This window comes from Lagopus leucura, unplaced genomic scaffold (assembly GCF_019238085.1).
Source record: "Lagopus leucura isolate 7727_CA_CO unplaced genomic scaffold, USGS_WTPT01 Super-Scaffold_100002, whole genome shotgun sequence".
Lineage (NCBI taxonomy): Eukaryota > Metazoa > Chordata > Aves > Galliformes > Phasianidae > Lagopus > Lagopus leucura.
In genome coordinates this window covers 62,067,004-62,090,298 of record NW_024962263.1, presented here as the reverse complement: position 1 = coordinate 62,090,298, position 23,295 = coordinate 62,067,004, and positions in this window count along the sequence as shown.

Here is a 23,295-nt window from a genome sequence, read left to right as displayed (position 1 = left end):
TCCTGTGGTAACCCACATTATTCCACATTATTCTTAATCAGACAGTGTAGGAGAAAAAAAATAATTAAAAAAAAAAAAAAGACAAAAAAAACTATTTAATTACAAGATTATCGTCTTGTAATCTCTCATTATTATCTCATTATCATCTTGACATCTCTCATGTCATTAGTGATAGGACCAGAGGGAATGGTTTCAAGCCACAGCAGGGGAGATTCAGGCTGGACATTAGGAAGTATTACTTTTCAGAAAGCGTGGTCAGGCACTGGAATGGACTGCCCAGGGAGGTGGTGGAATCACCGAGCCTGGGGGTGTTATGGAAAGGCTGGATGTTGTGTTGAGGGACATGGTTTAGTAGGAGCTATTGGGAATAGGTGAACGGTTGGACTGGATAATCTTTTAGTCTTTTCCAACCTTGGTGATTCTATGATTCTATGATTCTAAGATGCTTTCTTTGGGACTTGCAGTTCTTTCTTTGGTGTGGTCAGGCTAGGTGCCAGACCTCACTAACAGCTATGTACCACACAGAAAATAGATCAAGCCCAGATGCGTGTGTGTAGACATACCAAAAAGATAGGTAACTGTTTCTGTTTTGAAGTTAGTACTATTTGTTTTCTCTGTTGGCTTCATGATGTTTTTATTCCCTTTTTAAGGCTTCATCCATTTACTCTCTTTATGTTTGTTTGTTTTTTCAAATTTTCAGTCCTTTCTTAACAGAAATCTTTACCCAAAAGTATGTAATTAACACAAAAATACATTTTGTCCTGCTTTGGCTCTTAGAATTTGTAACTGAAGCAGAATAATGATATTAATAAAAATGCTGGAAAACTCTTCATATGTTTTGGTTTGATTAAGAATTAACAATTATTCTGTGTTTTTGAAACATTTAGATTAAAGGAGTTGCAGAATGCTGATTCCCAGTTTCCACTAACCACCACTCTGTACTCCGTATGCTGTAAAAGAGATCTTGTCTTAAGCAGTGTTATGGAAGACCTGAAAGCAGGAGTTCCAGTGTTCTGCAAAAGAAATTACAGATTTAGTATCTTACTTCTGTATTACCTGGAAATGTCCATTTATTTTTCAATAAACGTAAACTCTTATGGAGGAGGGTAATTTGGACAAAATGGTGAAAATAAGATGTTAAGAAAGACAGGGCAAATACAATCCAAACTGAGGGATATACTTATTTGAGACTGTAATTACTATTGTCTGGGATGCATCATTCTTATGAAAACCAAGTTAGCAAATAAAAGATGCTTCTTAAGAGTAGGTTCTGAAGTTTGCTTTTATTACTTTTTTTTTTTTTTATCTTAAGACACATATTTTGTTTGCTTGGGGTGCTTTTTTGTTTATTTAATCTTTTGAATGCTATAAGCTACTTACCATACCTATTTGATAGTTTGGCCCTCAGGCCATTTCATGTTTTGGCATTTATGAGATCAAAATGCAAAGTGGGAAACAAGTTTATAATTACTATTCTTTTTTAAAAGTATTTGATTTTATGTTGCAAAGCAAAAAATTCTTAAAACTTCTCTGGCAATAAATTGGCAACTTTTCCACCTTTCTGTGTGTTCACTTGTCTTGCATTAGGAAAAAAATAATGTGACATGGCTGCGCACACAGAATAAGAGGCATATACTTGCTGCCATGTTAGATATTAAAGCTGATGGTCATTTGCTTACAACCGAAATCCCAGAGGGAAGTTTTAAAATAATGCTTCATGCCTTTTCAATGCCAAAATCTTGTTCATTTCCAGATAGAATTGATGAAGGAGATCACAGCTCCTTTCCTTTAGCATCTCAGGAGGCTTTTCCATGTTGTCATTTAAATGCCTACTTAAAAATCTTTCTGCAGCCTTAATGGCATAGGTCCCCCCTCATTCCAGGGGAGCCCTCTTTCAAGGCAGAATCCAACTAAAGCCTGACAAGGTCATTGAATAGATAGCTTTCAAACAAAAGTTTGTTTGGGGATCCCAATTAGCCTGGCATACTGGACCAGAGGATTACAAAAACATATGCAGAGTATCTGCCAAGGCCAATCAGTGTCCATTCCATTCCCTGGAGCACACCTTGGGTTTTGTACCTCTGCTTAAAATGTTAATGCTTACTGCACAGAAACCCAGTCTGGGTACTAGGTATAGGCAGACTTGTTTTGCAATAGTGTCTTTTTTGTAGGAGGAGAGGAGGTTCTTTTAATATCTATATACCAGGCGTGAGATTAAGAAACAACGGTTCAAATGTTGGTCTGACGAGTTTATTACAAACCTTAATTAGGGAGATGGGCTAGGGGAGGATGGACACTATTATGAATTAGGATAATGGGGAAGGGAAGGAGGGCAACAGAAAGGATGGGAAAGAAGAAGCAAGGAGTCTTTGTAGGCAGCAAGAAGGAGATAGTCACCACCATGGATCTAGTGTGGCGGTTCGTAGTTCGATCTTTGATCTTCAGTAGTGGTGGGTCGTTGGACATTATTGTTCTGTTGATGATGACAGCGACCATGGCGATGATGGCCCCTTTTCAGTGGTTCCAAAGTGGTTGAGTCAGTTCTCTTTGGAGCGGCAGCTTCTGGCTCTGGGATCTCAGCAGGAACTCCTTTGTCCCCATCTTCCGGTCCTTGTCAGCTGATAAAAGGGAACAGGGAAGTGCCAACTTGTATCTTGCCTTCACAGGATACAATGGCATCATCCCCCAATCTCCCATAGCAAACAGGAGTTATTTGGTCACAGGCTAGATCTTCCGCCAGTAAAAAGTCCTGAGCACTCTCTTCTGAAGGTAAACAGCTCCAAAGAAATGCTTTCAAATGTAAAATTGTCCACACAGTGATGTTGATTGCCACACAGCAACACCCATCTCTCATCTCCTAGAATCTTATCACAAGAAATACCAAGCAAGCAAGCTTTGAGCCCAAAAGCAAAGAAGGATTCATACAAACAGTTGTTACAGGTAGATGTTAGAAGTAGTTTTTAGTAAAAAATCCTCAGTTGCACTTCTCTAGACCCAGGTCTACTTGGAGAACTGAATGATACAAGGTACAATAAAGTTGGCTGGAGTGTCAGCATTCATCTCAAATAATTGGTACACTTTCAAGGAGATATTTCAAGGAGCAGAAGGCTGTTCATCTGCAATCTGCATTATGCTGTATTTTAAGAGGTATAAAAAGGAACTAACTACACAAAGACATTAGAGTGGCCCAGGGGAGAAATTGACTCTTCTCTCTTCTGCCATTAACCATACTCACTACAACTGTTTATCTAATCTTTGACTGCAAAACTCTGAAATTTGATTAAATTGGCTTAAGAGTTTCATCATATTCTCTAGGTTTAGACAGTTTCAACTTGTTTAGAGATCTTACCCAAATAATCTCCAGGACACAATATGCAAATGAAATAGATGCAACTTTGCATCTCCAAATTGTCTGTGCAGTTGGGAAGGATTCATCTGAAGCAATAACTGGTAAAGATCCTTCCCTCAGATACACTGCCTTAATGGAGAAAAATGTGATAACTTAGTGGTTCTGTAGAAGTCTTCAGGTAAATATGTCTGATTCCCTAACAAGATTGCTAGCCTGCCTCTGTAGTTCACAAACTATATTATCATAGAATCATAGAATAGCCTAGGTTGAAAAGGACCACAATGATCATTGAGTTTCAACCCCCTCCTATGTGCAGAGTCGTCAATCACCAGACCAGGCTGCCCAGGCCTCCAGGGATGGGGCATCCACAACCTCCTTGGGCAACTAGTTCCAGTGCATCACCACCCTCTGTGTGAAAAACATCCTCTTAATATCTAACCTAAGCCTCCCCTGTCTCAGCTTAAGATCATTCCCCCTTGTCCTATCACAATCTACCCTCATAAATAGCCATTCCCCCTCCAGTTTATATGGTCCCTTCAAGTACCAAAAGGCCATAACGTGGTCTCCAGAGAGCCTTCTCTTCTGCAAGCTAAATAAGATCGGTTCCCTCAACCTTTCCTCACAGGAGAGGTGCTCCAGCCCTCTGATCACCTTAATGGTCTTTCTCTGGACCCGCTCCAAGCACTCCACATCCTTCCTGGGGGCCCCAGGCCTGGACACAGTACTGAAGATGGGGGCTCACAAGAGCTGTGTAAAGGAGAACAAATCACCTCCCTCTCCCTTTTGGCTACCCCTTCTTTATTGCAGCCCAGAACTGGGCTGCAAGCGCACACTGCTGGCTCATCCACCAGGACCCCCAAGTCCTTCTCCGCAGGGCTGCTCTCAAGGAGATCTTCCCCCAGCTTGTATAAATGCCTGGGATTGCCCCGACCCAAGCGCAGCACCCTGTACTTGCCCTTATTGAACCTCATTAGGCTTTCATGGCCCCACTTCTCCAGCCTGTCCAGGTCCTTCTGGATGGCTTCCCTTCCTTCCAATGTATCGTCTGCACCGCTCAGCTTGGTGTCATCCGCAAGCCTGCTGAGCGTGCACTCGATGCCATCATCTATGTCACTGATGAAGATGTTGAAGAGCACCGGTCCCAAGACCGACCCCTGAGGGACACCACTTGTGACCGGCCTCCACCCTGACACAGAACCACTGATCACAACCCTTTGGCTGCGACCAGGCATCCAATTCCTAATCCATCAAACAGTCCATCCTTCAAATCCTCACTTCACGTTTAGAGAGAATTATGTGGTGAGAGTCCATGTCAAAGGCTTGCAGAAGTCCAGGCAGATGACATCCACTGCCCTTCCCCAGTCCGCCAAAGCCGTCACTCCATCATAGAAGGCCACCAGATTGGTTAGGCAAGATCTGCCCATGCTGGCTCTCTCGAATCACCTCTTTATCTCATATGTGCCTTAACATAGCTTCTAGGAGGATCTGCTCCATGATCTTCCCAGGAACAGAGGTGAGGCTCACCGGCCTGTAGTTCCCCAGGTCTTCCTTTCTCCCCTTCTTAAAAATGGGAGTAACATTTCCCTTTTTCCAGTCACCAGGGTCATCACCAGACAGCCATGATTTTTCAAATAAGATGAGAGCAGCTCGGCAACCACATAAGTTATCTCTTTCAGAGCCCTAGGATGGATATCATCTGGCCCCATTGACTTAAACACGTTCACTTTCTTGAGGAAGACTTGGACTTGTTCCACCTTTACAGTGGGACAGAAACCACTCCACACACCCTCACCTAAAGGCTCATGGTCCTGGCAGACATGGGAAGCCTGACCACCTGTGAAGACTGAGGCAAAGCACTCACTGAGAACCTCAGCTTTTTCTATGTCTGAGGAAGCCAGCTCCACACTACCTTCCATCAGAGGGGGAACACTCTCCTTGGCCTGTCTCTTCCTGCCTATGTAGCCGTAGAACCCCTTCTTGCTATCTTTCACATCCCTTGCCAAGTTCAGCTCCATCTGTGCCTTGGCTTTCCTAATCCTATCTCTACACACACAGACAACAGCCCTGTATTCCTCCCAGGATACACAACCCTGCCTTCACTTTCTGTACATTTCCCTCTTTTCTCTCAGTTTAAGCTTCAGATCCTTGCATAGCCATGACGGTTGTCTGCCTCCCCTGCTCAACTTCTGCTGGGGGATACATAAAGACAAGATGTGAAAAGGATCTGGTATTTGTGCCAAGACAAGGCAAACACTAGGGCTGGGAGAGTAGAAGGGTGCCTGTTACAACAAAGACAGTAGTGTTTGTGGTGGTTTTTTCTCTTACACTGGACTTTGTACTAGTGAATAGTTTTAAAACGCATGCTGCCTTAAAACAGGTTTACTATTGGTTACGTGATTACTGTGTGTCCTACAACTCTAATCTTGAAAATTTCTTGGCAGTTATATGTGGTGTGATAAGTGACAACAGCGCAGTTGTCATTCTGGATTATGGTACTGAACCTGTCCCTGGAAATCTCCATCTTTTAGATGCACCAAACCACAACAGGAGTTGAACATCTGACTGAACATTCTATGGAAAACTCAGTTATCTGGATAAAAATGCATGGCCCATTAAAAAAAAAAGGCACAAGCAGCATTCACGGAACAAACACAGCAGCTAATCAAGCTTTTATGAAGTTGCTTTTGCATCAATGAAAAGAAGGTGCCAATCTGTCTGTACTCAAGTAGACAAGAGTTTCTCATATGAGTGACTACCAAAGCTGTATCTAAAAAAGTCAATTAGCAAAAGCCCATGTGATGTAGAAATAATGTTTATTGATAACCACTAACTTCAGGCTCCTTTGGTAAAGGGTCCTACCAAAGACAGTGGATCCTGTGAATTGTTTCACGTAATAAGGTCAATTGGTTTAAAGTATGTTTCAATGATAGATTCAGAAAGCTAATAATTGCCATTATTTCAGGGTAGCATTCAAAATGCTAACAAACCATCCCTGACATGTTCAATATTATTCAAAAGATCAGAGCCAGACTAAAGGCAGTGAGAGGTATTGGACACAGGAATCAAAGATCTACAGAACTGTGGCATTAGGATAAATGACACAAGGATCTCAAAGAGGGTGTTTTACACGTGAAAGCTTTTGCTGTTACTGCTGTCAATTGCATATACATAATGGTTTCATGAAGTAGCAGAATTTCTCCTACAAAACCAATCTTTGAATAGTCAGAATATGTTGTAAACAAAAGAATGGGATGGGCAATTAGTCAAGTGGCACAGCTTCTATTATATGCACTGTGGAAAACAGGATAACAGTTAAGTCATGCTAAGCCATCAATCTCTAGGTTTGCAGAAGATATAGATGGAACTGCACCGTGCCTTCTCAACTACACCTTTACAGAATCGATATAACCAATTGCAGCAACAGTGGTCAGTGTAGCAGTTTCAAAGGTAAGGAACGAAGGAACGCAGGTTACTCGTTATGCCACTGCTCAGTGCTACCACAATTGATCTTCACCAAAATATAGGCAGATCCAAGGAAGGGTGATACATTAGCAATACTTGTGAACCAGCATATACACAGGTTGCTCCAAAGGCAATGCCTCCTATTTATTTCCATGGAAACTACAACAGTCTCAAGACCACAATAGCACTAGTTGATAGAGCCAATTCTCAGCTATAATACACTCACTATCTTTCAACTTAGTCACCACTATTAGCCAATTCATGTGGGTGAGTTAATCGAGGCACTCTTCATTTTGTGATGTGACAGCTATGCATCCAGAACATGGCTTGCCTTTTGCATTGCCGTCATCCCTGCTGAAATGCTCCACCCACTGCCTGGCTGTGGTCACATTCACAGTTTGGTCTTCATTAATTTTCAGCAAGTGTTGATGAATGTCAGTGGATGACATTTTTTCCACATGGAGGAATTCAATAACACACCTTTGCTTCATACTCATTTCTGTCTCATTGCCATTTGGTCAGATTTCCCCTCTGCTGCAAAGTACAAAATGTAATGGAATATTGGTGAGAAAGTTCATCCTTTACAGCCATTCCACCAACATCCAACTCTGAAGTCGTGGACCAACATAATAAAAGAGGAAGCATCACCTTCCAAACAGCCATCCTAGATGTTAGATAAGGAGTAAGGAAATCTAAACGAAACAGCACTTAATTTTTTTCCACTTATGCAGCAAACACAGCTTTTGCTAAAGAAATGCAAAGTGAATTAGTCATCAAAAATAAGTATATGTTCATTTAATCATTTACAATAATGCCTGGAAATATTTGGCAGGATCAAGACATTCAAGCAGTTACATCTTCCGCTGAAATTATCTTAAGCTATTGAAAAAATAAAAAGATAGTAGCAGTCAAACTCAACTCTTGTTCTCATCATCCAATGTAGGAATAAATCAATTATGTCAATTAAATTATTTAAAAAACAAACAAACAAACAAACAACCTAATCATAGAAATATAACCATTCTGACAGATTTGATTGTGATACGTCATTTTTTTGCAATGGTCAGTTCTGGCCCCCAAGGTATCAGTTAAATTTGTGCTTAAAGGAGATTTAATGATTTATTTTTATTATTTTATTTTAGTACTGATATGTACTTCACAATTTTGTCATTCTCAGGATAGTTGCTTAAAAATTGTGATTTTCTCATGTAGTCAAGATATTACAGAAAGAAGAAGCATCTTACATGCAGGCACAGTAAGCTCATAGACAGAACAAGAGGAAGGGCTTGCAAAGAAGAGCAGGTACTTAGCTGATTACAGAGAGACATTACCTGGTTGTGACAAATTGCTCATAAGCATAATTTTCTTCCACATTTCAGATCTACATCTTGAAGAAGAAGCATGTTTTTGGAGAAAAGTATTTATTGTACTTTAAAGTATGTTAACAAAGACAACAGTGTTATTACAGGGTCTGTTTTTTCTCATAGAGAATGGAGAGAAATTTTAATTCTATTACAGAAGTAAAAGCTCTTCTTTTGGCATTTTGTAGGCAGATGATATTCTGCTAGTGACTGTCTTTTTTGTAATATGTTAGTCTAAATTCTGAATTCTATTATTTCACATCTACAGCAGCTCAAAGTATATTTTTTTATAAACAGCAAACTTCACCTCATAAAAATTCATTACATAAGGGCATAAACAAGTACTTTTCCTTCCAGTCATTGGCAGTAAGTGATTCATCAGTTTTCCACAGAAAACCAATTTCATTGCAGATGTTCTGTAATTTCCAGACTCCCTGAATTGTAGAATCATATCATCCAATCCTAGTGCAAGAAATGTAGATTTATAAAAAAAAAAAAAAAAAAAAGGCAGGCTGGGGGGAAAAAGGCTGTGCTTAGTCTTTTTAATAGGATTGAATATCATTTGCTGTCTCATCAGTTTTGTGAAATAACCATAAAGTAATCAGTTTGCCATTCTTTCCTTTCCTATAGAGGCTATCAATTTACCCACAATGCTGATTCCATACTAAGTGCATAAGTGAATAACTTGCAGCAGAGAAAAAACCTTATTTTGAGGTTAAACAAAATGTAACTGGTTTACATAGTTGTTTCTCTTCCCTCCTTCATTACTTTCTTCTTTCCTTTACTCCCTTTCTCCTTCTGTCCTTTCCTCATTCCCTTCTCACTTAGACCAGTTATTAGGAAACAGGTAATGCATTAAATAAAACAATAGTGAAAATAATACTTCAAAATACAGAATTTTTCCTTAGTTATCAGCTACTAAGTCAACTGTTTTATCCCAGAAATAGATGATACTAAAAACTCCTCTTTGCAAATATATGCAATTCAGTTTAATTCTATTCTATGCAGCATATAGGATCCAACCAACTACACTTCCAACTTCGTTTCTGATAGCTGGAGAAGGGGAAGGCGACAAAGGTATACATTCAGGTGAAAACAGAGTGAAAGAGTTTGAAACATGAACTGGAAGAGTAACAGACAGGCATACTGCAGGAAGCAGAAATAATTTTTTTTCCAGTAAAGAGATTGAATTTCACCATCAAGGCCAATAGAGGGTTGAATTTGGCCCTTACAGAAGAAGCTGGTAGTAGCAAAATTCACAGATGAAGCCAGCAAATGGATATTGTCTTACATTGCTTTTTTCTTTTGTATGTATATATGTTATGGATATTTGTCAATTTAAATAATGTAGGAAATAGGGCAGACTTTCTTAGTTAGCATTCTTCTATAATTACTGTTTAATACTTGAAGATTTAAACATGCACAGAGAATGTTGAAAATATTAGGGTCACAAATTCCTTACATGTCAAAGTTTATTTTGCCTTCTATGCATCTGCAAGTGAAACCAGCTAGTGCACAGGTCACTGATAGCTCGCAGTCTGTATTAAAAGCTTTCGATGCTGATATTCAAATTAACTTCGTTGAGCTACCATAGCAATGTCAGCAATGTCATGCACAATCCTAGTCTCAGACAGAACTCAAGCATAATCATCAGTTTCATATTATTCTGTATAATACGGATAAACAATCATAACAATGATGTGTCTTTTTCAACAAATATCCAGGTATATATTTCATAGTTTAATGTCTTTCAGCTTCATATGAAACCCAGTATTGTCAAAGGAGAAAAAAAAAGATAGAAATTAATTGGCTGTCTTCATCAGTGAAACTCGTTATTAGTTTGAAGTTGGTGCTGCAGAAGTCTATAGCTGTCTCTTTTTGTTTTGTTTACTAATCTTAACACAGCTTGAAAGAACATTTCTCCAGACATGTATGAATCACTAAACTACTTCAGAGAAAGATCTAATCTCATATCTACATCCAAAAAAGTAGTATATATTTTGATGTTGGCAAAAGTGATGAAAATCCTGAGGGAGAAAACTAATTTTCTAAAGACTATGAGAACAGCAAAGTTTTCAGATTTAGGATTTCAGCAGTTAATAACTACACTATGTCTACATTAGCAAACTGAACCTGTCAGGATCTTTTTTTTTTCTTGCTCTGACCATGGTATGCACTTGCCATGTATTGCAGCTATGCTCACAGACTGTACAATCTAACTTATCTCAATAATAGAAAAAAAGTACACTGAGGTCTCATGCTGCCTTAATGCTAAACTCCATGTGAACTTTGGTAGAACTTAGGGAGTTAGAAGAGGAGCAACAACTCCAATTTTGACATCACTGATTCTGTAGAAGAAACTGTGACTCCACTTCCACCAAGGTTAAATCTTCCTTGCTCCAGCCTTATAGCGTGATCTCTGGGACACGGAATTCCTGTAGGCTGATCGTGCCAGTAAAGACTGAGGCAAAGAAGGTACTGGGTCTTTTCACTGTCCTGGGTAACCAGATCTACCATCTCCTTCAGTAGAGGCCCCACATTTTCCCTAGTCTTCCTTTTGCCACTGATATTCTTGTAGAAGCCTTTATTGTTGCCTTTGACATCCCTGGCATATTCAGTTTTCTCTGGGCTTTAGCTTTCTTAACTTGATCCATGGTTGCTCACGCAATGTCTCTGTTTTCCTTCCAGGGTAACTGTCTTTGGTTCCAGACTGATAGCTTAGATATACAAAGAAAGGGTGAACATTGATGTTGGCATTAGGTCTGCATTTCTTGTGTATACTTTGAGATAAAGCAATGGACTAAGTGCTAACCAAAGCAAAGAGAATTGTTTAGTCCTGAATTAGTGTGGTTAAGAATGAGAAATTGCCCATTAATAGTAACAAAGAATGGATTTCTTCATGTATATTTGCATATCTGTTCATATCCTAATAGAAGGTGGTTAACTAACTATTTATTTCACTTGTAATATTTGTAACATCATAAACTTTCCTGTTCTTCTGAAAGCAGTGCAGCTGTCCCCCACGGTGCCAGAGCACTTGGCAAAAGTGAAGGGGCACAGCAACTGGGAACAAGAGATTTACCACGTGCAGTCTGGTGGAGCTGAAGAGAGCAACACATAAAATGAAAGTTGATTTTTACTGAGGTATTGAAAAATACAATTGAATTAAGTTTATTTTCCTTTAAAATGCTTTTCTGGAGCTGAAAAAAAATTTTCGGTCTGAAAAAAATTAGCCTGCTAACTGCAGACTCCAACTGAATATGTGGGAAAAGATTTTTCTTTCTATGATGTAGCTTGCACTGACATGTAGAATGAAGGCTTAATAATGTACTTTATCATTAGTCCAATGAAATTACAGATATCAACTCTTTTAATAAATTAAAGTTATACCACATGGAGAAAAGGATTAAACCACATACAAAATTAAGGCTATCTTCATTCTTCTCTGGTCTTAGACCCATTGAAATTAAAAGGACCAGCTTCAGAAAGTTGCTAGGAGACCATAATCACAAGTGTCAGAATAATACATTTTTATTTAAAATAGGAAATGTAGATTAATGAACATACTTAACAGATAATGAGTAAAGGTACTGAAAGCATCTATGTTCTATCAAATTTCAGGTGAAAAATTTAATTTATATGTTGAAAAGCCAATGTGAATTGAAAGTCTTCAAGGTAAAGCAAACTAACACAGTTAGAACTGAAGGACACATAAGTACTTGATTAGAAGTCCCTAGACACAGCACTGAGAAGCACAATAAATTTTTCCAGTTTGAAAGGCCACTAAGACTGAAAACAGAGAATGGGAAAATAAATGATTTAGCTATTGTCATCTCATTTAAGAGTTTTGTTGAAGCATAAGTGAGATGAGCCAATTCCTTTGAAGACAATTAATAGATTTAAAAGTAAACTACTGAAATAAGCGCTGTATATACAACATATTCAAAGTAGAGAGTTCTCAGCAATAAATTAAATCAATTGTATCAAAAAAATCAGCTTAAATGAGAAATTAACCTATTAAATTCAGAATAAAAGGGTACTAGGATTTCTTAAACCAAAGGTAACAACAGTATCTACTGCTGTAGGATCTGTTGATTTCATTTGTGCCATGACAATTTAAACAACTATTATACACTGAAAATACTAGCAGATTATTTTGCATGTAAGATTTATGATCCTTGTGATCTGGGAATCAGATGTTCAAGAGTATTTTGTACTCTGGAATCTGAAACAGCAAGATATTTACTCTCTTTTCTCACTTTTAGATGTAAATAATAAAGTATAATAAAAAAAAACCACTGTGATGACCACTTCAGCCTCATGAGCATAGCATGGAATATGTTCTTAATGATTCACATCAAAGTCTTAACAAGGAAATGTCAACAAGGCCCATAAAAACTAATTAAAAATAATTTTAATAATAATAACAAATTGCATCTTATAATCTAAAAGACTCTTGGAGGTGATAGGAAAGGAGATAATGGTCCAGTGTCTGGCTGCTGACCATTCCTACTGGTAAAAACAAACAAACAAACAACAAAAACATAGATACAGATCTTTTGTTTTTATATTGATGTTCCCACATTAAAAATGAAAATATCAGTTTAATTAAAACTACCATTTTCAAACTTCTAACAAATCTCCACTGGATGTGTTTAAAAGCCATTTGGATGTGGTGCTCAGGGGCATGATTTAGCCTTGGGTTGTTAGAGTTAGGGTAGTATGGTTAGGTTGTGGTTGGACTCAATGATCTTTAAGGTCTTTTCCAACCTGTGCGATTCCATGATTCTATGATTCTGTCTTGCTAAATCTCTTAGGGAAAAACATGTTTACTACATGTACACAACAGGAATCACAAAATTCACTTGAAATTATGGTAGTTTGAATTAAATTTTTCATGTGGGATCATCATCATAAAAACAACAGAATAATAGATTTCTATGTTGGTTGCTCTTAATAAATAGTAGACACTTAATTTTTTTACTTTTTTATTTTTTTACCATACCATCATGTAGTTAATTCTAACTTAAATATTTCTAATAAACTATAATATTCATAGTTTTAATTCTAAGTGAAGCATGTATTATTCCTAATAAAAAACTGTAGTTGCATGCAATGAGAAAACATTCGTGCCTAAAGCAATTACAGTGCAGGAATAATACATTTTTGGTGACGTTAGCTGAAATGACAGCTACTCACACAGGGAGAGCATAACCTGAAATAGTGTTTCACTTAAAAGCAGAATAGATTACTGTCATTTTAACTGTTGGCTCTCATTTGAATAATTGCATAACAAAAAATTAAAACTGATAGTTTTCCACTATCCAGTAAATGAATGAAATAAAGGAAAAAGCATCTTTATAACCAAGTAATGTTAAATAATAAGAACAGCAAGCATGGTTTGTGCGTCAGAAAAAGTTCAAAAAGTTCAAAAATGGCCTATATTTCCAAATTTTAGAGCTCCTGCTGGATGAATTGTCTTTAAGAGTTCCTACAGTGCTGTTACTTTTGATCTGAAGATACTTCTCCTAGTAAATTGAAAAGTTCTGGAACTATATATTCCTCCTTTAAACAATGCTTTTATTGCCTACCAAAAAGAAAAATGAATAAGAAAAAAAATATACTGTTAGTCTAGCTTGATAAAATTAAAGACTTAGATAAAATATATTTAAATATATATAGCATCATTATTTAGACATTTTTATATAGCATGATGTAACTCAGGGATTTTTTTTTTTTTTTTTAATTTTAAATTTTAATTTACCACCATTTTTCAAATCCTTATATTAGGATATGAATTCTAACATACTGGAAGTATAGCATGAGTAATCGGCTAATAATTAGCAAACTTAATTCATTAATATAATGCAAAGGAAAAAGCAAGGTAATGCACTGTTTAAATAAATGGACTCATTTTCTTTGCGCTCCTTCAATGAATTATTTGCTGTAACAGCAGAGTTCTCTCTTCTTAAAGATCTTCAGAAACCAGTTAGAAGCTATATTTCATAGATACTATAAGGGAAATAAAAATATGTTGAAATTAGTGGTAGTAAGAATTTTATACCATTTTTATGTTTGTTCTATATAAAATTGCTAAATAATAAGCAAGATAGATGTTATTAATTCTTAAGCAGAAATGATCAGGCTTTAAAACAATATTCAATAAGGTATTATTTCTGCACTTAAGTCCAAGGTAGTGATCCACATGCCTACAAAATTTCTGGACACCTTTCATTCTACAGTACTTATTTTACTACAGAAAATTTCTGTTTCATCTAATATTCTGGTACTATATGTGACCCCAAAATACAGCTCTTTCAGGAGATCTGAGCATGCAATAGCCTGGCCTTAGTCTAAGATAATAGGGGATCTGTGGAGTAGCTGCACTTCTGCCCATGTCTCCTGAAAGGCCTTTTACAGCAGTCGTGCACCAAATTCTCCAAGCACAAACCAAGGAAGTGCGTCTTCCTTGTTCTCTTTCTTGTAAATGGGAGTGACGTGACCCTTCCTCCAGTCATCCAGGACCTCACCTGACAGCCACAACTTTTCAAATATGATGGAGAGTGGCTTGGCAACCACCTCAGCCAGCTCCTTCAGAACCTTGGGATGCACGCTATCCTACCCTATAGACTTGTACACATTGAGTCTCATGACTCGGTCTCAGCAAGCCCAGTAGGTCCTTACCAAGCCACACCAGCTTCCTACCTCCTCTGCCCACTTTCTTATTCAGAGGGACGGAGAGTTCTTGTGCTCTCAGGAAGGCATCCTTGAAGAGCAGCCAGCTCTCTTCAACATCTTTGTTTTTAAAGACAGCATCCCAGGGGATCTCGGCCAACAGTCCATTGAACAGCTTAAAGTTCGCTCTTCCAAAGCTCAGGGTCCTGATGCCACTCTTCGCCAGGCCCACATCCCTCGAGATCACAAACTCAACCAGGGCATGGTCTGTCTCCACATTGGTGAGCAGCAGGTCCAGCAACGCTTCACCTCTGGTCGGTCTGTCCAACACCTGGACCAGAAAGTTATCATCAACACATTCCAAGAGCCTCCTAGACCTCTTGCAACTCACCGTGTGGTCTTTCCAAGAGATATCCGTGTGGTTGAAGTCCCCCATCGGGACAAGAGCCCATGAGCACAAAGCCTCCTGCATCTGAAGCAAGAAAGCCTTGTTGACAGTCTCCCCTTGATCAGGTGGCCTGTAGTATACTACTATTACCAGCTGGCCTTTGTTAGACCCATCCCTAATTCTAACCCACAGGTTCTAAACCTGTTTCTGACCGTTCCTCAGAGGGAGCTCATCACAGTCTCTATCCATTCTTTGACAATAGAGGGCAACTCCCCCACCCTTCCTACCTAGCCTATCTCTTCTGAAGAGCCGATACCAATGGTGGTATTCCAGTTATGGGAGTCATCCCACCATGTTTCCGTGATAGCAACAAGGTCGTAAACCTCCCTATTCACCTTTATATGTTGGGATTCAGTACTTGAGGGGAATAAATATCAACTTCCATAGATGTTGATGGGAAATTAATCATTCAACAGTAAGAACTGATGGCTTTCAGTCCATGAGTGAATATATTAGGCTCTCTTTTCTTCTTTCTCTGAACCTAAATTATATTCTGAATGACTCATATGTGAGAGGTTCACCCGAGAACCTAAAATTTCATTTTACTGTTATAAAAAATTAGAAATTCTTATGTCACTGTGTTCAGCTCTGAGAAGTGACTAAAGATAAAATACTTAGAATCATAGAATCATAGAATCACCAAGGTTGGAAAAGACCTAAAAGATCATCCAGTCCAACCGTTCACCTATTCCCAATAGCTCCCACTAAACCATGTCCCTCAACACAACATCCAGCCTTTCCTTGAACACCCCCAGGCTTGGTGACTCCACCACCTCCCTGGGCAGTCCATTCCAGTGCCTGACCACGCTTTCTGAAAAGTAATACTTCCTAATGTCCAGCCTGAATTTCCCCTGCTGTAGCTTGAAACCATTCCCTCTGGTCCTATCACTAATGACACGAGAGAAGAGGCCGACCCCCAGCTCACTACAACCTCCCTTCAGGAAGTTATAGAGAGCAATGAGGTCTCCCCTGAGCCTCCTCTTCTCCAGGCTGAACATTCCCAGCTCCTTCAGCCTCTCCTCATATGGCCTGTGTTCCAGACCCCTCACCAGCTTTGTTGCCCTCCTCTGAACACGTTCCAGGGCCTCAGTATCTTTCTTGCAGTGAGGCGCCCAAAACTGGACACAGTACTCAAGGTGCGGCCTCACTAGTGCTGAATATAGGGGAAAATACTTCTTGCAGTCTTTGTTAGTAAAGGCCAAAACATTTCCATTTTTGCCTATCATACAGCACTTTCTTTCTGGTCTTGAGACCAAAAAACAGTTCAGTATGTAGACCTTAATATGTTAAATAAGAAAATTATCCTATTCTTGAACAAGAAGATCTTCAGTTTACATAGCTATTTTAGGTAACTTAAAGGCATAATTTTTCTTTTTTATTTTCCTTATAGCTTGCAACTGCAGTACCAATTATCACATAGGAAAAGGTAAAGTTTAAGTAAAGAGTTATCTTTCATATTGAAATCTGTGTAAATATGCATGCAGTATATATATCAAAGGTAAGTTGTGGTGTATACATATACACACACACACTTCAAAATTTGGTAATCTGAGGACAGAGATTTGCAGCTGTGCAGTACCTTCTCCATACAGCAAATTTGCTCTGAGTCTTTATTCACATCGAAATATCCATAGATGCATTCAGATTCTTACTGAACAGAGATTGGGGTTACATTTCCTTCGTTTCAGATGAGCAGTGAGACAGTGTAATAAAAGTAAATGTGTCTCTGTCTGCTGTTCCACTCCCATCTTCAAAGATGTTGACAGTGTTCAACTGTTATCTTGAACAGCATTTTTATCCTCCTAAACACTACATGAATTTCATGCATAAAACTGAGATGTATAATTTTATGCCTATGAGACACAGAAAGAGTGACACGAATAGGAACTGTATAGTCTTACCCAGTGTACAGTTCCATCGCAATAGTTTTACACAAGAGGAATGGAGTAATTAAGTTTACAGATCCATCCTAAGTCCTATCCAGACGTTTTGTTTTGATACTGCTGCTTGCAAATATTTATCTATCTGTGAGGGATAGGAGAGAGGGCACAAAAGGGGGATTGTCAGTTCAGACTATGTTTCATTCTTAGTGACAGCCTTCTATTGCAGTTCCCTATCAGCTGAAAGTCAAAGTGCAACTTCGAGGTAAATTTAGGATTGATCCCCTTTTCTGCAAGGCACTTGGCTGTGGGCTGTGTCGAAGCAGGGAATCCTTTCAGTGGGCAAGGGGAGTCGCTGTCAGGGAGCAGCTGCCGGGCACCATTATCCCTCCTCTTGGCAGCAGTGCTCTGACATGGCAGAGGTGGGCCCAGGGGTGATATGGCCACCCCCTGTAAATACAAAGGCAACCCCTAGGGAGCCAACAACTGAGGAGGACAGTGAACAGGACAGGAAGAAAATTTGCCATCAACCAACCGACCTTCTGCCATCAACCGACCATCAGCTGCCATCGACCAAACTATGGGGAAGAGTCAGCACCGTGGAGGGAGAGGATGCCACCCAGAGGGATGCTGACAAGCTTGAAAAGTAGGCCTGTGCAAACCTCATGAAGTTCAAAAAGGTCGGTGCGATGGATCGGGGCAATCCCAAGTATAAATGCAGGCTGGGTAGAGATTGGATTGAGAGCACCCCTGAGGAGAATGTTTTGGGAGAGCTGGTGGATGAAAATCCCACTGCGAGTCAGCAGTGTGTATGTGCAGCCCAGACAGTCAACTGTATCCTGTGCTGCATCAAAGGAAGTGTGACCAGCGGCTCGATAGAAGTGAATCTCCACTTTCACTGCATTCTTTTAAGATATAATCTGCAATATTGTGCTCAGCTCTAAGGTCCCCAGCATAATGAGGACATGGCCATGTTGGAGCAGGTCCAGAGGAGGACCATAAATCATAGAATCACAGAATCATAAAATCACAAGGTTAGAAAGGACCTACAAGATCATCTAGTCCAACCGTCATCCTATCACCATTACTACCCACTATTCTACTAAACCATATCTTGTAGCAGCTCATTCAGACACCTCTTCACCACTGCCAGGGACAGTGATTCCACCACCTCCCTGGGTAGGCTATTCCAGTGCCTTACCAATAAATACTTTACACTAAAAATTACTGAAGGGTTTGAGTGACCATAATCTACATTTTTAAAGAAAATATTTATCTCATAATTCATTATATATTTCATATCTAACAAACAATGCAATTTGAAAGAGTAGTTCTGTTTATTGTTTTGTGGGGTTTTTGCTTTTGGGTTTTTTATTTCAAGTCTAGTTAATCCTTCTAAAAAATGTGCAATGGATTTTTGTGTTGGAGGAGTAAAAGGCTTTCTCAAAGGGCCATATTTTCAGAAAGTGTCAGACATAAGGATTCTGACAAGTTCTTCATAGTGGGGTGCATAAATCAGGATACCTGGAATCCGTGCTCACTTTTGAAAATCTTCACAATCTCATTTCAAAATTTTAATCCAATTTCTTTTTTTGGAACTGCAACCATTCTGTGAGTTTATGTTAGCAGTTATCATTTACGAAAACGTATGCTGCCCCAATTTCACAGGTCCTTAATTACCCATCTCCTCCCACAGAAACCATTAGCAAGTGATACATGATAAGCATTTCTTAAAATATAACATGGAATGCAAAGCAATGTGTCAAGCTATTCAGAAACTATGCATATTTTGGTGACTCAGAACAATGCGCAGTAACATAAGGAGATTAATAAAATTAAGAGTTCATATTCGTTCCCAGTTCCATTTGGTCTTATTTAAATTCTGGGCTGTCCTAAGGTTAAAAATAAGCCTTTCTTGTTCAAGCTTTTAAATTGTAGCTTTAATCCTTTGTCTCATTTAAATTTGATAGGCTATATTCAAAGCAGATGGACTATAAATATTCATGAATTCTTTATTTATTTATTTTGTGAAATGCTACCCATTGCAAACCAAAGAGGTCAGCAAAATGCAATTTCATAACTTTCCACAAGGAAAAAAGATGTTAAGGTTTTTTTTTTTTAATATTTGAGCTCAGTATTTCATCACAGAAAATCTCTGGCAGTAAGTATTCTTAAGGAGTACATCAGACTGGTAGTGGTGCAGGAATACAAATACTATTTGGTGCAGGATTACAAAGATGGTACATTAAAGGCATAGTAATATTGCCTCCTTAAGATTTTAGAACAAGTCTGAATCAAAGTATAATTAATTATATAAATCATAAGTGAACTAAAATTGTAGGTGCATTCAGCATAAGCAGATCATTCTGGGGTAATGTTGTATCTCTCTTGGCTAATGTAACAGGTTTTCTAGGCAAAGAAAATACAGTAATAGCAGATAAATTATATCTGGACATCAGATTTATTACAAGTAATACTCATAGGAAATTACTTGTTAAGTTAGTGAAGTTAGACTAGTGCAAGAATTGTAATACAGGTAGGAAAAGGCTTCAGCTTAATGTTAGGGAAAAATATGAAACACAAAATTGTTTGCAGTGCTACCAAGTTGGGATGTGTTAGCACAAAAGAGGTTCAGACTATCAGAACAAAATGGAAAAGTTGGTATAAAAGTAAGAAAGACGGGATGGCATAGGTATGATAGAAGGAAGTGTCACATAGTACTAATAGCAAGACTTCAGGGCTTATGGACTGGAAATAATAAAAAAGGAAATGCTCACTACTATTAATCAGTCACATCAGATTTGTGAACCACTGATCTGAAGAGGCTATCAAAATGACAAATGTGATCTCAGGATGTGGCAATTAAATATTTGAAGTAGGGAAGGGAAAACAATAATACCACTGTGAAGGTTTGGTGAAATCTCACCTGAAGTTTCTGCCATTTATCTACTGTAACATAGTACAGAAATAAAAAGTATAGACAATTTCACATATCTGCCAACTGAAGTCAAAGGCTATCTTTAGCTGCAGCTACTATGTGCAAATATCTCACTTTCCTAAGCCTGTGTGCTGTACTTAATGCCCTAATGTATTATTAAAAATGTAGGTCCTTTCAAAAGTAATGCCTCTTATTTATTTTCATTGACACTACAACAGAAACAAAGAGCACGATAACACTACTCAAGAGACAAAATCCTCAGCTAAAAAAACACTATTTTTCAGCATACTCACCACCATTAACTATGCATTTTCACCAGCACTGAGGAAGAATGTACATGCCATGCTTATACAAACTACACTGCTGTCCAGAATGCATCAGTCTGGAAGGCAGATGGACTGAATAAAACCTGAGCTGTTAGAAGAAAGGATTTGCTTCCCAAGGAAGAGGGAACTGGACTAGACTATCACTGTAATCTATCTCAAAGCAGAAAATGTAAAGCTGCATATTGAAACTTACAGCCTCATATGATCAAATGAATCTAGTTATACACATCTACCTTATATCCCCATTTTCTCAACAACAGAGGGTATATATGAGTGATGTTTAAAAAACATTTTGGATTTGATCATGAATAATACTAAAGTTCTGGATACTTTTATATGTAATTAATTAAATTATATTCCATGGAGCTGTAAAGATATATTTCTTCATAAAAATTATCATTCTTTGATACAGAAATATTTAAGAAATAATTTATGTTCCTTCATCAGTGGAATTTCAACACAATCTAGTGAGTGTTAGCAGTCCCAGCAAATATCTGAAAGCACTAGTGTGAAGTGTTATATGTTTGAACAAGTTTTTATCAGGAAATACATCAAAAACAAATAATCCTCAGGCCGAAACTTTTAATACTGCAGAGCTTTTTCTCCCTTGAATCCATGAGAGATTTACCTCAATAGCTCCTATTAACACAAGTAGGAGTTGCAAGTCAATCCCCTATACATTATTTGAAGAACTTATCTCAAAGCATGGCCCAAAGCAAATTTTTATGATAGCTTAGTACCCTTGGGAACAAGGCTTTATAATGGCAACAACAGAAAAAAAACCTCTAATCTATACTTTAGTGATGGGAATAAGAGTACTGTTATACATTTTCAGTTATTATGCTGCTGAACTTGAACTCCAAATTGTTTCCTTCTTGAAGAAATATTTGGAGTAGTTTTATAGAAATAACTATTATAATGCTTTAAAGTTTTTAAGTATTTTAATACTATCTCAGATTTCAACCTCTCTTTCCATTTCTCAGTCAAATGGCACAATATGTAGCAACATGCATTATTAAAAGAAGTTATATAAAACTCTTGAAAACCACCATGTAAAATAACAGACACTCTTGTATGTGTACCTTTAAAGCAATGTTTTCCTAATATCTATACATTTAATCTATTACTAGTTATTTTTGCTGTGATAAAGGATCTGACTAGTTCTTTGGGTGATCATCTGTGTTTTAGAAACTTACAAAAGGAAACAAGAAAAAACAAGGACTCTTAAGCTAAATGGCAGAAGTAAATGCTCTGGAAATTATCTTGTCAATATTGCAGCCCAACATTTAAAAAGCAAGGTTGATAATAGCATTTCTAAATTAGTACTTTTTTTAAGTGTGGATATTTAAAATCCTTAGGCATGGTAAATGTTGCAGTTCAGTAGCTTTAGATTTTTTGCTAGATTTAAAAAAATAGTAACAAAATATTAACTCAAAGTAGGAAGTTCAAAGGTTCAAACTAGTTTTTTTCATGGTTATGTGGTTACATTTTGGAGGGTATTGGTGGAGAAAGCTGTCTTAAAAAAATAATGGTGAAGTGTTCCATTTTTCGAGTGGACCTTTCTATTTGCGTAGTTTTTGCATTATCATGAAAAAATTGACAGGTTTGAATCTAGTGTGATTCTCCTGGATCTCACATAAAGTAGTAGAGTTTATAGCCTGAGAAATGCCTTGAAATTCTTCTCAGTCAATATCACAGAATCAGTGAATGGCTGAGGTTGACAGGGTCCCCTGGAGCCACCTGGTTCAACCCCTCCTCCAGCAGGGACACCCAGAGTAGGCTGTTTAGGACCACATCACCACATCCAGAAAGCTTCTGAAAGTCTCCATGGAGGAGACTCCCAGCCCTTCTGGTCAATCTGTGCAGAGTTCTATCATCTGCAGAGTAAATAAGGGTTTTCTCATACCCAGAAAGAACCTCTTGTGTCCATTGCCTCTTGTCTTGGCACAGAAAATACTGTGGCTCTGTCCTTTTTGCACCCTCTCCTCAGGAATTTGTAGCCATTAAATTCCCGAAGCCTTCACTTCTCCAGGGTAAACAGTCCCAACTTTCTGAGACTTTCTTCATCTGAGAGATTCTATAGCCTCTTCATCATCTTTGTGGCTCTCTGTTGGACTCTCTCCAGTATATGTTCGTGTCTCTCTTGTACTGAAGAGCCCAGAAATGGACACAGTACTCCTGGTGGCCTCAGCAGGGAAGGATCACTTTCTTCTACCTGCTGTCAACATTGCTTCTAATGCTATCTTTCTTCAGGGCAAGAGCACATTTTTGGTTCACAAATGAACCCCCAATCCTTTTCTGCCAGGTTGTTTTCCAGCTAACTGTACGCCAGCATTTATAGGCAAGCATTGCTTTCTGAACATTCGGAAATCAAAGTGAACTCTAGGTTGTGTATATGGAGCAAGAGAAAATTTTAACCAAATAGAAAAGGCAATCTGTGCCATATTGCAATGTCAAATCTGTGCAACTTGGTGAAATCAGAAAGGACAGGATGCAAAAGCATTAATGAAGACCTACTAGATTCTGTGAATTATATCTGAGGAAGCCAGAGAAGAGAAACAAAGGTGTTGAAGGATCACTGAGGTATAGAGCATTAACAGGAGCTGTCCTAAAGTAAGGTGGCTTTGGAATGCTATTTTCCACACACAAGAAAGATTTATACCCGGTAAGTGTTACACACACACTGTGAAAACAATTTGATGACTCACAGGATGAGCCCTGGAAAAGTATTTGCCCATTGAGACATTTACATGCTAAAAGTATCTAAATATCTTTCAGGAAACAAGAAATAGTTTGCAGAAATTAAGAATCTATGCTCTCAAAAAATGATTATCTACAACAACAAGCAATTATAAA